Here is a 15,852-nt window from a genome sequence, read left to right as displayed (position 1 = left end):
AAAATCACAATGACTCTAATCTCTTCCAATTGCAGATTCTTCTTTGACTTACCATATATGAAGATAAAGAAAGATATTAGGAACAAAGTAGAGAAAGATAATATAAAGTAATAATTTTTTAAATCCATGATCTGGGTCAGAAACAGCCCAGATACTCATCAATAGATGAAGGGATCAAGAAAATGTGAAGACAGGCAAACAGACAGATGATAGATAGATAGTCAGACAGACAGACAGATGACAGAAGATAGATGATAGCTAGCTAGCTAGACAGACAGATAGATAGATGAATTTTACTCATCCATCAGAAAGAATGATACAAAATCACTTGCAGGGCCTGGAACATGGCCTGGTGGTAGAGTGCTCATTCATCTAGCATGTATGAAATCCTGGGTTCAATTCCTCAGTACCACATACACAGAAAAAGCTGGAAATTGTGCTGTGATGCAAGGGTAGAGAGCCCTGGCCTTGAGAAAGCCTAAGGACAGTATGCTCAGGCCCTGATTTCAAGCCCCAGGAATGGCCAAAAAAAAAAACTCACTTGCAGAGAAATCAATAGCCCTGGAAAGGGTTATGTAAATCAGGCTCAGAGAGACAAGAGATGGCCATTTTCTCACATGTGTGGAAATTAGCACTCATTTATAACTGTACAGTGGTGCATACATACAGCATCATTGCAACGTGCACAAAGCGCCTGGTGGATGCCATTGGTATAACTCCAGTGAATAATGAATGGTTTAAGAAAATGGCAACCAGGAAGCTGCAACTCATCAGGAGGGTGAAAGGGCCAAGAGGAGATGTCCAGATAAATGGAGAGAGGAAGGCTGGGAGAATGCAGTCATTCTATTCAATGGACACATGTGAAAAAGGAATTAGGAAAATGGAGGGGAGGGGGGAGGTTGTAAGAGATTTGGAAGAATGATGGGAAGCAGGGCATTGGTCAGATGCATTATACTTATAAGCTGACGTGTTGGCGTGTAACTCCTTTGTACAACTACTCAAAGACATGATCATTTTAAGAAGGGAAATCTCTCTCTGGGAGTCCCTTGCATCACAAGGGCAAGTTTGTACATTTTTCTCATAATTGGTGATCAATTTAGATAAATGTTTAGAGGAAGGGGATAAATGGATTCAAAATATTTCGTTCCATCCCATCTGACATAATGTGGGTTTGTGAACTACATGAGTCATGGTTAGTAATACTGGAAATGTTGAGTTGATCCATAAGCACAGGTCTCCTTTGTCTCCGGAGCTGAGCCTGCATCACTGAGTATGCCATTGTCTGACATGTGACTCTCTTACACTATCACAGCACAGTGTTCTTATATGGGGATATGCGGGGAAACTCACCAGAAAGAGTGTGGAAATAATTTTGACATTAATAAAAAATGGTGCTTTTATTTTATGGGTAAGACATAAAGTCAATGGATAGACTATAGAACTATGTCAGTTACCCGGGGTGGACAAATGCCACATATGAGAAATCCTACACATTTGCTGTCTTGGCATTCTAGAAAGAGGAGGTCCAGAACTGAAGCCAGGGTCATTCTTCCTCAGGAACTAAAGGCAAGTCTGTTCTGTAGCCCTGTGCATTTCTGGTAGTGAAAGGTATTCTACAGCTGTGTGCTGCAATCCCATCACACAAGGAAGCTGAGATAGGAGGATCACAGTTCCAAGCTAGCCCAGGCAGACAAGTCTGTGAGACTCTTATCTCTAACTAACCAGCAAAAAAGCCATGAGTAACAAAGAAGGATCCAACTTTAGTTTTCTGCAGGTGCTTAACCAGTTCTGCCAGCACAACTTGTTGAAGAGGCTATCTTTCTTCCATTCTATTTTTTTGGCTCCCTTGTCAAAGATTAGGTGGCGATAGGTCTGTGGTTTAATATCTGGGTCCTCAGTTCTATTCCATTGGTCTTCAGGCCTGTTCTTGTGCCAATACCAAGATGTTTTGATTATTATAGCTCTTCTTTGTCACCCTGCACTAGAATTAACTCCAAATGGATCAAAGACCTTGAGGTAAAAGCTGACACACTGAACACTTTACAAGAAGGAATAGGGGACACACTAGGCCTCCTTGGCACAGGTCAAAACTTTCTCAACAAGGACCAAGAAACAAAACAAATTAGGGAAATCTGGATAAGTGGGACTGCATTAAACTGCAGAGCTTTTGTATGGCAAAGGACATAGCTAGTAAATTAAATAGGAAGCCTACAGAGTGGGAGAAGATCTTCACTAACCATACAACAGACAATGGCCTCGTATCTGAAATATATCAACAGCTCAAAAAAAATTGAATCACTCCAAAACTAATCTCCAAAGTAACAACCATCCCATTAAAAGATGGGCCAAAGACTTAAAGAGAGTCTTCTCTGAAGAAGAAACAAAAATGGCCTATAGACACATGAAGAAATGCTCAACATCTCTGGTCATAAAAGAAATGCAAATCAAAACAACGCTAAGATTCCACCTCACTCCAGTTAGAATGGCCATGATCAAGAAATGTAATAACAACAGATGCTGGTAGGGATGTGGCCAGGAGAGATCACTACTACACTGTTGGTGGGAGTGCAAACTTGTTCAACCACTACGGAAAGCAGTATGGCAGTTCCTCAAAAGGCTAAACATAGAACTCCCCTATGACCCAGCAATTCCACTACTTGGCATTTACCCAATCGTCCAGAAACAAGGGCATACTAAATTCAGCAACACAAAGATGTTCATTGCAGCACTATTTACCATAGCAAAGATATGGAACCAACCCAGATGTCCCTCAGTTGATCAATAAGATGTGGCATTTATACACAATGGAATTCTATGCTGCCGTCAGAAGGAATGACATCGCCCCATTTGTAAGGAAATGGAAAGACTTAGAAAAAATCATATTAAGTGAAGTAAGCCAGACTCAAAGGAACATAGGCCCAATAGTCTCCCTCATTTGTCATAATCAGTAGAAAGCTTGGGCTCTTCTAGCAGAGATTTACAATAGAACAAAATCTAGAGACATTAGGCCAAATACTATGACACTAACTGTAAGGACCTCCAGGATAAGGAAACAAAAGCCATATAATGAGTATAATGAGTGACTGTTGTCCTTAAGGTACTATGTTATTAATCATCTCTTTTGCCATATTGTTACAATTTTCACCTTGTTATCTGATATATTTTATATATGCTTAATTGGTTATTTGAAATTGGATAGGAAGGGGGGAAATCAAGATGAGTGGGGGCAGGGGGAGGGTGGGAGGGAAATGGGGACCATGTCATGAGAAAGGGTATCAATGTTTGTGAAGTTATGCATCTTCTATCTGGTGAATATAATGTAACCCTTCTATTAATCACAATAAAAAAAAAAACCATGAGTAGAGGGGTGTGGCTAAAGTGGTAGAGTGCTAGCAAAAAAGCCAAGCAAGAACATGAGACCCTGAGCTCAAGTTCAAGTACCATAACAACGACAACAAAATGTATTCCTTAGCTCCTAGCTGGTATCTTTCTACCCATCTCAGCCTTCTCTAGGTGCTTGTTGAGTGCCCAAATATCTCTGGGTGTTTTGGGTTTGCTTTTGATTTGCTTTGATTTTGTGCCAGTCCAGGTATTGAACTCAGGGTCTTAGCAGTGTCCCTGTGCTTTTTTGCTCAGGGCTAGAGCTCTACCACTTGAGCCACAGTGCCACTTCCAGGTTTTTGATGGTTAATTAGAAGTTACGAGTCTCACTAATTTTCCTTCCTGGCTGGCTTTGAACCATAATCCTCAGAGCTCTGTGTCCTGAGTAGCTAGGATTACAGACGTGAACTACCAGCGCCTGATTCTAATATCTCCTTTTTATAAGGACACTACTCATATTGGATTAGGGCTGTCCATGATCCTCTGCCCATATCTGATCACACACTGAGCTATTCTAGACTTCATGGCTTTCTTTGGGGGACAGGAAGGATGGTAAGTTATTCTAATCATAGAAATTGCCAAGAAAATAAGACCTTCAGATGTAGGATTAAACCTAATGAATGGCCATTCTTTGTGAAGCTCCCTGACTTTACTCCTTCCCTAACATCTTCTGTTCTTCAGCTTGTTTCTGACTGCTTCATTTTTCTGTTCAAGTCTAGTGCTCAGATCCACTTTCAGCTTTTTGCTAGTTGGTTGGACATAAGACTATCATGGATTTGTCTGTCTGACTGTGCTCCCTTGGAACCCTGATCCCCCTATTTCAATATCCTCAGTAGCTATGAGGACAAATGTGAGGCATCATGGAGGAGGTATGTTTCAGTTGTTGTGCAATGGGGCTTCACTACATTTGTGTGTGTGTGTGTGTGTGTGTGTGTGTGTGTGTGTGTGTGTGTGTGGATGTGCTGGTCCCTGGAGTTTGAACTCAGGGTCTGGGCACTCTCCCTGAGCTGTTTTGTTAAGCTCCACTTCCAAATCTTATGAAGACTCATCATTGAAGATGAGTCTTACCAGCTTACTTGCCCAGGTTGGCTTTGAACTGCGATCCTCAGATCTCAGTCTCCTGAGTGGCTGGGATGACAGGTGTGAGCTCTAGTGCTGAGCTTTCACTGCATTTTTACTCAAAGAAATATCCTAAGTAGCAAATGGAATCATCTTGGTTCCAAACAAAATGTTAGTATTTGTTGGATTCACGAGTAAATGAACAGACTTCCTATAGACAGGAGCATTCTGTACCGAAGATTGTTCTGTCCTGCAACTGGAGTCTTTCCAAACAGAAGCACTTTTCTCTAGAAAGCACACGTGGCCATGTCATTCAGCCATGCTAACTCACTGACCTGCAATGCAGTGTGAACATGGACTCCTAAATCTCACGTGGATTTGGGCAAGCTCTCTTGACAAATATACACCTCGATGTTTAAATTCCCTCAGGAGCATCATTAATAAGGTGGAACTCAGCCACCAGCCTCCATGGAACCTTCTAGCAAGTGTTCAGCCAGGATGCAAGGAAGAGAGGAGATGTACTACTTTCAGATCTTTATTTTTTCCCCACATTTGGTATCGAATTGCAAATGCTGTTTTGTTTTTGTTTTGTTTTTCCTCTGCAGGAAACAACCAGGAATGGAGAGCCGTGGGTTTGGATGGTTTCCGGCAGCTCGGAGCATTTGGGAATTCTCCTAATGCAAATCAATACTAAGCCCGTTTAGAATCTGACCAAAAACGTGATGATTATTTTATGTCTCGGGGCCCAGAGGAAATCTGTTTCCAGCTTTTTCTAGTACCTATTAACATTTACCAAAGTGCTTTCTAGTAAAAGACAAATCTCCAGGGATTTTTTCATGCCTAGCTATTTCATGCCTTTTTGCACGTGGCATAAAACAGATCTACAAATATCTCAGTTTGCATGTGGAAATTCTTCCTTCTTTGACTAAGTGAATAATAATAATAATAAATACTTCTTCCTCCTCCTCCTCTTCTCCCTTCCTACTTTCCTTTTCCTCCTCATCTTTCTCTTTCTTCTATCTCTTTTCCTCTTATTTCCCTCTTGCTCCTTCCCCCATCTTCTGTTCTAGTTTCCCCTTCCTCTTCCCTCTTTCTTCCCATTCTTCTTTCCTATTCCTTCCTCTTTCCCTCCTTCCCTCTCTGCCTTCATCTCTGTCTGTCTCTCTGTCTTCTCTCCCTCCATCCCTCCCCCCAACCTGGTTTTTAGAAGTCAGTGAGTATTCCTTAAACTGTATCATGATGCCAAGCATCAGTGGCTCAGTCCTGTAGTCCTAGCTACTCAGGGAGCTGAGATATGAGGATCATGATTTGAAGCCAGTCTAGGCAGGAAAGTCTGCAGGACTCTTAATTTCCAATTAACCAACAAAAAAGCTGGAAGGAGCACTATGACTCAAGTGGTAGCACTGGCCTTGATCAAAAATACCCCAGGAACAACACCCAGGCTCTGAGATCAAAACCCAGGACCAATACAAAAGCAAACAAATAAACAAAAAACCATCAACATTATTATTAACCTACAATCAAAATTAGCTCTCTGTCAGATAGATGACTCTGAACAGGAGCCTGGGATGACAACTATCACGACCCCAGATATTCGAGCTGTCGTCAGTCCTCCCCCTACATGTCCCAGCAATGACTCCACCACCTACCTTTTTTGCTCAAGGCCAATGCTTTGCCACTCAGAGATTAAAAAAATAATAATAACAACTTTCATGGACTTTCCTATCCAGGCTGACTTTGCACCTTGATCCTCAGATCTCAGCCTTCTGAAAAGTTGGCATTATAGGCATGAGCCACTGGTGCTTGGCCTAATACTATTTCTGGATGGTGTCCATTTCCTTGTCCAGAGAAGAGTCCATAGAGGTCCACAGGTCCTGACCTGTGCTAGATTCTGAGATACAAGGGTGAATATGAAAAGGTATTTTCTCCAAGAAACTTTCTTTTCCACATAGAGAAACAGAAAAGAAAAAAATAAAAGGTATAATAAAGTAGATAAGGATTATGGATAGATGATACATAGATATGACAGATGATAGATAAATAATATATAGACAAAAAGTGATAGACGATTAATAGAGGAATTACATGATGATAGATTGATAGATAAATGGATAAATGATACATAATGATAAGATTTATAGGTAGCCAGTTAATGCATAAGATAATTATAGATAGATGAGAGATAGACATGATAGGTAGAGAGCAGATAAGCAGATGATATATACATAGATGAATGATAGATACTGGTAGATATAGAAGATAGAAGACACAATAAAAAATTATTTAATAGAAAAAAAAGAAGATAGAAGAATGATCCCTAATGATAGATGAATTCTACACAATGATAGATGATAGATGGATAGAAGATTATAAATAATGATAGCTAAATGACATATAATTATGAGTAAAGAAATAGTAGGTCAATAGATTGGAGAGAGAGAGAGAGAGAGAGAGAGAGAGAGAGAGAGAGAGAGAGAGAGAGAGAGAGAGAGAGAGAGAGAGAGAGAGAGGATATTCCATCTGTGAGATTCTTTCCATCATGGAATTTCAAGATGGCTGGTCCAGAAAGATCATGTGTGAGCCAGGTTTGGAAAGATGACAAAGGGTGGCATTCCTCCCACAGTGGGCCAGAGCACACAGGGAGAGGGATGTAAGGGTGGTCAATTCTGAAAGATCAGCACTAGATGCAGTGTCTGGAAATCTGCTGAAAACCTAAAGCATGGCTCTCCTACCCCACCCACCCATCCTGAACCTACCACCCAGGGCTGAAGGCGTCTCTCTGCTAGCAGGCCATCTTTGGGCAGCTCAGCAGCTCCCTCTGCTGGCAAAGCAGTTGATAACCAGGGTGATAATTGGGGTCATCAGTCTAATCTATATGAGGAACAATTATTACAACTATTGGCAACTCTTTTTTTTTTTTTTGGTCAGTTGTGGGGCTTGAACTTGGGCTCTGGGTGCTGTACTGAGCTTTTCCGCTGAAATCTAGCGCTCTACCACTTTGAGCTAAAGCTCTGGTTTTCTGATGGCTAATGAGAGGTAGGAGTCTCATGAACTTTTCGGCTCAGGCTAGCTTTAAATCACAATAGTCAGCTCTCAGCCTCTTGAGTAGCTGAGATTACAGGCGTGAGCCACCGGTGATCAGTCATTTGCAATTCTTTTTGTGTGTGTGTGTGGGGGGGGGGTCATGGCGCTTGATCTCGGTCTGGGCACTGTCCCTGAGCTCTTCAGCTCAAGGCTACCACCCTATCCCTGGGCCTGGGCGTTGTCCTGCACTCTTCAGCTCACAGCTACAGCCCCCTACCCTTGAGCCAAGCCCCGCTTCCTGTTTTCTAGAGGTTAATTGGAGATGAGTCTCAAGTCCTTTTGTGCTGGGGCTAGCTTTGAACCTTGATCCTCAGATCTCAGCCTCCTCCGTAGCTAGGATTACAGGCACGAGCCACCGCTGGGCTAATCATTGGCAACTCTTGTCTTTATCCTTTTCCCAAGCCAATTTCTTGAAGAGAGCTGTGATATATACTACATTTGCTGGAACAAGGATTTTAGGGTGAAGACACTGGGGTTGGTTAAGGCTGCTGAACAACTCAGGGTTCTTCTCAATGAATTATATAAAGTATATCAAGTATTAACCACTATTTCAAGAAAATGTAAAAAGACTCCCACAACAAAATATGTATAGTCCTTATTTAACTTTATATTCTCTATACTTTGTAGTTCTAGATCTTTGTGTGTATATACATTTATACATATAAATATATATAGTAAATGTACATAGACCCCCACATTTTTATAAAAAGGAATTAGAAAATGAGTTCTCATAGTGCATCAATATCAAACATTATTTTTTAATGTTTTTTTTTTTGCCAGTCCTGGGCTTGAGCTCAGGGCCTGAGCACTGTCCTTGGACTTTCTCAAGGCTAGAGCTCTACCACTTGAGCCTCAGCACCACTTCTGGCTTTTTTCTATGTATGTGGTACCGAGGAATCGAACCCGGGTATTCATGCATGCTAGGCAAGCACTCTACCACTAGGCCAAACTCCTGGCCCTAACATCAAATATTAAAGGGAAATAAATGAAGTTAACAAGAAATTAGCTATGTCTAGATATGTAAGAACATATAGAAATCAAATAATCTCAATAACTACTCTTCTTAGTTGTTACATATGTACTTTTAGAAACCCCAAATCTCCAAAATAAAACACCCGAGATGGACTTTCCATAGTTGGAGTTTCACAAGGCTTCATCCATGCTGGAGCTTGTGCAAAGCTTCTGGGTTTCACGTGGAGGGACTTGTCTTCATGATGGCAGAAGGAAAAGAAGGAGGAGGAGGAGGAGGGGGGAGAAGAAGAAGAAGAAGAAGAAGAAGAAGAAGAAGAAGAAGAAGAAGAAGAAGAAGAAGAAGAGAAGAAGAAGAAGAGGAGGAGGAGGAGGGGGGGCAGGGAGAGGAAGAACAGTGTGTTTCTCTCTGAGCTGTGGAAGAGTGCTGGGTTAGATCTTGGAATGTCAGACAAGATAATGGGGCAGTAGAGAAGATGCCTATTTCACAAGTAAGAACACATGGTGACTCACCTGCCTCTGGGCTACCCAGCTGGCCCCTATCACTGCCTGTGTATTTGCAGGAACAAATAAGACACAGAGGGCCTCATCTGTAAAGGAAAGATCACTTTACCTTGCATTTGCTTATCAATCTTGGTTTAAAGAAAGCACACAGACAGCACAGCACATTGTAGAGATGCCCTCTCATGTAACCAGGCTACATTTAAAAAAAAATGGCAGAGAATAGAGAAAATCTGGCCCCTGATATTTGCAGGTATATTTTTCTTGGGAAATAAGATTGCTACAGAAACAAAAGATTTGATTCATTTGGTTTAGTAAATCCAAAATGTAATCCTAAGGGAAGACTTTATTTAGAAGCTTCATTCCCCCCCCTTAACTTGAATACTGTATAAATTCATAGTTATTTCTATTTTGTTTTTAGGAAAAAGACAATGTCCTCTCCAGATAGAGGTAGCTATAAACTTATTTCACGTTTGAAAGCACCCAGCCCAGAAGACCGTAGGGACATAGTTATATACAGCAGAGGGGTTACTGTCAGCAGGAACTGACAAGTTCATCTCTCTCCTGGAAGATGAGAGGGAGAAATGGTGCCTGTCCTTATTCAGGGGCATCTTTATACAGTTGAGACTAGAGGCCTGCATGGCTGATCTCTGAAGACAGCCTCAGGGCAGGGCAGGGCAGAGTTTAGATCTGGGTGGAGAGCAGAGGGCATGTGGGCCATTCCCAGAGAAAACAGTGGGAGCCTGGGGGGAAGAGTTCTCTTTTCCTTGTCCAGGGCAGTGTGGTTCAGGTCTGGGGCTAGAGATAAATGCTGAGGACTTAGGATGTAGACTGTCAAGCCTCAGATGGAAGAAGACATACTAACAATCCTTAATTGTCTATGAGCTACATCTTAATTTCTGGCTTTGTTTTATTTTGTTGTTGCTGTTAATGGGAAGTAAGCGTTGCTCGTATTTGTCTGCCACGGCTGACTTCATACTTTGATCTTAGGATCTCAGGCTCCTGAATAGCTATTGGCATCTGGCAAAAGAAAAAAAGATTCAGTTCATAAAACAAGAAAACATGCCTTGTGTTGTATATTTCCAGACTTACCACAAGGCTTGCTGCCTGGCTGTGGGTGGGTCAGAGGAATGAGTGAGTGATACAGTCCATAACATTGCAATACCTATCATCTCTGACTTAACGGAGAGTCAGAGGAGGCAGGGAGGGACCGGTGCTGTCCTGGAGTGCTCGTCCACAGGTCCGCAGTCTGTCCCCGTTGGAAAGCTCTGCACCAGCGGCTTTCCAGGATCTAATTATGCAAATCACTACTTTGTGGTATTTTCATTGAATCTATTCAGTCTTGGTTTTGTTTAGACAGGGCATCAGAGCTCAGCATTGTACGGTTCTTGGAGAGTAGGCTGGGAAATACTATGGCAAGAGGGAAGAGAGGCCGGGTGGGTGCGTGCGTCCCACGCGGCAGCCCTTCCGCAGCCTCCCTGGAGACCAGGTGCATGTCCTGGAGATCACAGGGCGCAGGCGCAGACTCCAGGGAGACCAGGTGCATGTCCTGGAGATCAGAGGGCGCAGGCGCAGACTCCAGGGAGACCAGGTGCATGTCCTGGAGATCACAGGGCGCAGGCGCAGGCTCCGGGAAGACCAGGTGCATGTCCTGGAGATCACAGGGCGCAGGCGCAGACTCCAGGGAGACCAGGTGCATGTCCTGGAGATCACAGGGCGCAGGCGCAGGCTCCCAGGAGGCCAGGTGCATGTCCTGGAGATCACAGGGCGCAGGCGCAGACTCCAGGGAGACCAGGTGCATGTCCTAGAGATCACAGGGCGCAGGCGCAGGCTCCCAGGAGACCAGGTGCATGTCCTAGAGATCAGAGGGCGCAGGCGCAGGCTCCCTGGAGACCAGGTGCATGTCCTGGAGATCACAGGGCGCAGGCGCAGGCTCCCGGGAAGACCAGGTGCATGTCCTGGAGATCACAGGGCGCAGGCGCAGGCTCCCGGGAAGACCAGGTGCATGTCCTGGAGATCACAGGGCGCAGGCGCAGGCTCCCAGGAGGCCAGGTGCATGTCCTGGAGATCACAGGGCGCAGGCGCAGACTCCAGGGAGACCAGGTGCATGTCCTGGAGATCACAGGGCGCAGGCGCAGGCTCCCTGGAGACCAGGTGCATGTCCTGGAGATCACAGGGCGCAGGCGCAGACTCCAGGGAGACCAGGTGCATGTCCTAGAGATCACAGGGCGCAGGCGCAGGCTCCCAGGAGACCAGGTGCATGTCCTAGAGATCAGAGGGCGCAGGCGCAGGCTCCCTGGAGACCAGGTGCATGTCCTGGAGATCACAGGGCGCAGGCGCAGGCTCCCGGGAAGACCAGGTGCATGTCCTGGAGATCACAGGGCGCAGGCGCAGGCTCCCAGGAGGCCAGGTGCATGTCCTGGAGATCACAGGGCGCAGGCGCAGACTCCAGGGAGACCAGGTGCATGTCCTGGAGATCACAGGGCGCAGGCGCAGGCGCAGACTCCAGGGAGACCAGGTGCATGTCCTGGAGATCACAGGGCGCAGGCGCAGGCTCCCGGGAGACCAGGTGCATGTCCTGGAGATCACAGGGCGCAGGCGCAGGCTCCGGGAAGACCAGGGCCACATGGCTGGATCCCACAGCGCAGGCGCAGAGACCCGGTGTGCTTCGTGGATTGCGCAGGGCGCAGGCGCAGCTTCGCCCTCTTGGCTGTTACCCAGCTAGCGGGGCAGCAGCTCGGGATGGATGGCCTGCCATCTGCGACCTGCGCCCCTCAGGCGACTACCTCAAGGAAATGGGCCACACCCTGCCCTGGACCACTGCTGGAAGGTTCCGTGGGGCTGGCCGGTGACCTGCCCTGCAGCCGCCCGTGCACAGCGCAGGACTGGGTGAGTCTGGAAGGAAGGTGGCCCGTGGAGGCCACGCGCACGCGCAGGCCGGGCCGGGGCTTCCACGGCAGTCAGGTGGATGCTGATGAGCCTTACCACGATCACGTTAGCACTGTCACCGCCGTCGTTGTCATCACAATCGCTATCGTATTTGCGCCGGTACTGGGGTTTGAACTCAGGACCTTGAGCTCTTACTTGGCTTTTTCGCTCAGGTTGGATGCTCTGCTTCTTGAGCCACCCTGCCACTTCCGGCTTTTTGCTGCTTCGTTGGAGAAAAATATATCTTTGTATTCGCGTGATCAGAAGGGCTTTAAATTATGAGTAGTCTCCTAAGACTTGACTGCTTGGTCTGACTTAGAACTGTGCTTCTCAAACCCCAGTCTCCTGAGCAGCTAAGATTTCCTCATGAGTTACCAGCACCAGGCTGAGGGCTGTTTTATTTTTTATGATAGTCCAATTCATAACTGCCTTACAGTTATGAAGCAAGTGATAGCCATGCGATCATCAGGAAGGCAGAGAATAGAATCAAAACAGTGAGTGTGTGAAATCTGTGCTTGACCTAAAGGGTCAGTGACCTTTAGGTACATTTGCCACAATACAAACATTGCTTCCAACACACATCTTAGTTACATCTCTTCCTTCTGTATTCCTTTTGCAACTGTTAGGCCCTCTCTGTGCCTATCTGTGGGTCCCACTGCTTTTGAGCTGACTCAATGCTTGTAGAAGTCATGATAGTTTTAACAATACAGGCATATTCAAAAAAGACTGAGGAATCGAACCCGGGTCTTTGTGCGTAATAGGCAAACACTCTACCACTAGGCCAAACTCCCAGCCCCTTCAAAAAAGACCATTGTAGGGCTGGGAGTTTGGCCTAGTGGTTAAAGTGCTTGCCTAGCACGCATGAAGACCCCCGTTTGATTTCTCGGTACCACATACATAGAAAAGTGGTGCCGCAGCTCAAGTGGTAGAGCTCTAACCTTGAGAAAGTCCAAGGACAGTGCTCAGGCCCTGAGCTCAAGCCCAGGACTGGGCAAAAAATAAAGACCAATCTAAGAGAAGGCAGCGAAATTGCTCATCATTCAAATTAATTATCAATTGGAAGGACTCCACTTACTATTTTTGTTGTATTTTGGTTTGGTGCCATTCCTGGAACTTGAACTCAGAGCCTAGCTGCTGTCTCTAAGCTTTTCTGCTCAAGGATAGTGGTCACCATTTGAACCACAGCTCACTCTTGTTTTCTGATGGTTAAATGGAAAGTCTCATGGACTTTCCTTTCTGGGCTGGCTTTGAATTACCAGCCTCAGATTTCAGCCTCCTGAGTAGCTAGGATTACAGGAGTGAGCCATAGGCACCCTGTATAAATGTTTATTTTTGACAAAATAAGATTCTTAGAGAAATGGTTTATTGATGACTTTTTAAAAAACTTTGTGGAGGCCTGACCTGTTGATGGTGTTTGATTATGATACAAAGTATATATTACATGTTTAAGTATATGATATATTAAGTACAATATATAAGTATGGTGGGGTTTTTTTGCCAGTCCTGGGCTTGAGCTCAGGGCCTGAGCTCTGTCCTTGGACTTTCTCAAGGCTAGAGCTCTACCACTTGAGCCTCAGCACCACTTCTGGCTTTTATGCTGTCTGTATGTGGGGTACCAAGGAATTGAACCCGGGTCTTTGTGCATGCTAGGCAAGCACTCTGCCACTAGGCCAAACTCCCGGCCCCAACAATATATAAGTATATAATATTTTGACACCAATGTATGTATTGGCATGATATGTAAGTGGATTTAGATAATCCCTTCCCATTAAAAAGCCTTTAACATATTTACTTGTTTTTGTTTTGGGCCAGTAATAGGGCTTAGACTCAAGAATCTGGGCCTTTTCAAAGTTAGCACTCTGCCACTTGAGCCATTCCTTTACATCTGGCTTTTTTGGTGGTTTTTTGGAAATAAGAGTCTCATGGACTTTCCTGTCTGGGACTACCTTTGAAAAGCAACCCTCAGTCCTCAGACTCCTGAGTAACTAGAATTATGTAGGTATGAACCAGCAATGCCTGGTCTTATTTGCTTTTTCAAATAAAAAACCTGCTACTCCTGTTCCACTTGAGTTATTAACACTTTGTCTCATTTTATCCATAAGTAAGTTGAAGTCCAAATGTACTAAGTTAGTGGAGATAGAACATTAGCATAAAGCAACCATCTGGGGGAAAAATGTTGTGGATTGGATATGAAATGCCCACTACATAATTTTGTAGGATATTGCATTGGATTCTTGTCTGAATTTTTGCCCTCTTCTTTCCATCATTTGTCTACCCCTTTCCCCTTGACCCCGCTCCACCCTTTTTGAATACCTGTTTCCTGGTGTTTTATTTTAATGAACTTTATCACTTGAGCACACCTCCACTTTCAGCTATATATATTTAATGGGAAATAAGAGTCTCATAGACTTTCCTACCCAGGCTGGCTTCAAATCATGATCCTTATATTTCAGCCTCCTGCGTAGCTAGGATTATAGATGTTAGGCACTGGTGCCCAGTTCTGAAGCTAATCTTTGATGAGCCCTTGTGTATAAATTATTCCTTTGTCATGCTGCGTATTCCCTTTGAATCATCCTCTTCTGTGTAGCTATCCTAGCTACTCACTAGGCTGACATGTGCAGTCATGATTTGAATTCAGCCTGGGTGAAGAGGTCCATGAGACTCTTGTCTCCAGTTAACCAGCAAGATAATGCCAGACTAAGGACTGGCTTAAGAGGTAGAGGTACAGCCATGAGCAAAATATGTCAAGTGACAGCAAGAGGCTCCAACCCAAGTTCAAGTCCTAGTGTTGGCACGCACGTGCACATGTACACACACACACACACACACACACACACACACACACACACACCATTAGTTTTTTGAGAAGAGTATCTGTCTTTCCTCATTTCAGAATTTCCTAAAGAAAAATAGCTTGCCATTTGAGTATCTTCCTTTGCCAACTAGGTACAAAATTGAATCTCATCCTTTTATACCTTATTTTTTAAAACTACAACTGCTTCCTTTTTCTTTTGAGCATGAAGTTCAAACCCAAATCAAGAGAAGCAAACAGCTCTTATTTATTATGCCATTTTCTCTCATGATGTCCTTCCAGGAAGTGAGTCCACTGTCCTCTAAGACTCACAGCCACAGGATGCTCAGACCAGCTGTCTGTGCAGAGCCAGATGAGTTGTTTTGCCTGGCTTATTCTACCAAGAAGACTCAGTGAACTGCCTTTTCTCACACTCAGAATCCAGCAGATCATTTTCCTTGGTCAAGAGCAGAGGAGTGGAGAGTCTCTTCATTTAATGGATGGAGCTCCTGCCAAATTCCAAAGGGCTCTTGTTCTTCCTGAAAGATTCAGAACCATTGCTTTTTAACCAAAACATCTGGATACCCTGTGTGAATGAGTGTAGTACAAAAAAAAGGTGTCTAGGCACTTTGAAACAATTCTGATTGAACTTGGTTACTTAAAACAAAAACTTTCCAAGTTGTAGTTTGTACTTCACAGCAGGTGAAACAATAAAAAAAATGAGCAAAGTTAGTCTGTAGCCAGAGACTTTGTGGAATTATTTGTTTTAATTTTTTTTCAAAGATCCTCTGGGGGAGTTTGCCAGCAAGTGTTTAACAAGTTTGATAATCTGTTTTTAATGGCCCAGCAATAAGCTTCAACTGTAGGTGCTGAAGAATAAGGAGAAACTTTGTGAAAAAAATGTAAATAATAATAATACCAAAAACATTTCCAGAAGAGAAGGAAAATGGTGACAAAATATTTTTTGGTTGAAACACAGGAGAGTTAGAAATTATATTAAGATCTATCAGACAGTAGCTGGCTAAGATTGATGATGGCTTTCTTTGTATTTCAGCAGGGTTCCAAATTGTAATCTATGCAGTCTGTACTACTTATAAGCTAGATAGCTAAAGTTTAGTCCAGATATTTTTTTTTTCAGT

This window comes from Megascapheus bottae, chromosome 2 (assembly GCF_031878675.1).
Source record: "Megascapheus bottae isolate mThoBot1 chromosome 2, mThoBot2.hap1, whole genome shotgun sequence".
Taxonomy (NCBI): Eukaryota; Metazoa; Chordata; class Mammalia; order Rodentia; family Geomyidae; genus Megascapheus; species Megascapheus bottae.
The sequence above is the reverse complement of the archived record's forward strand: the minus strand, read 5'-3'. Positions refer to the sequence as shown.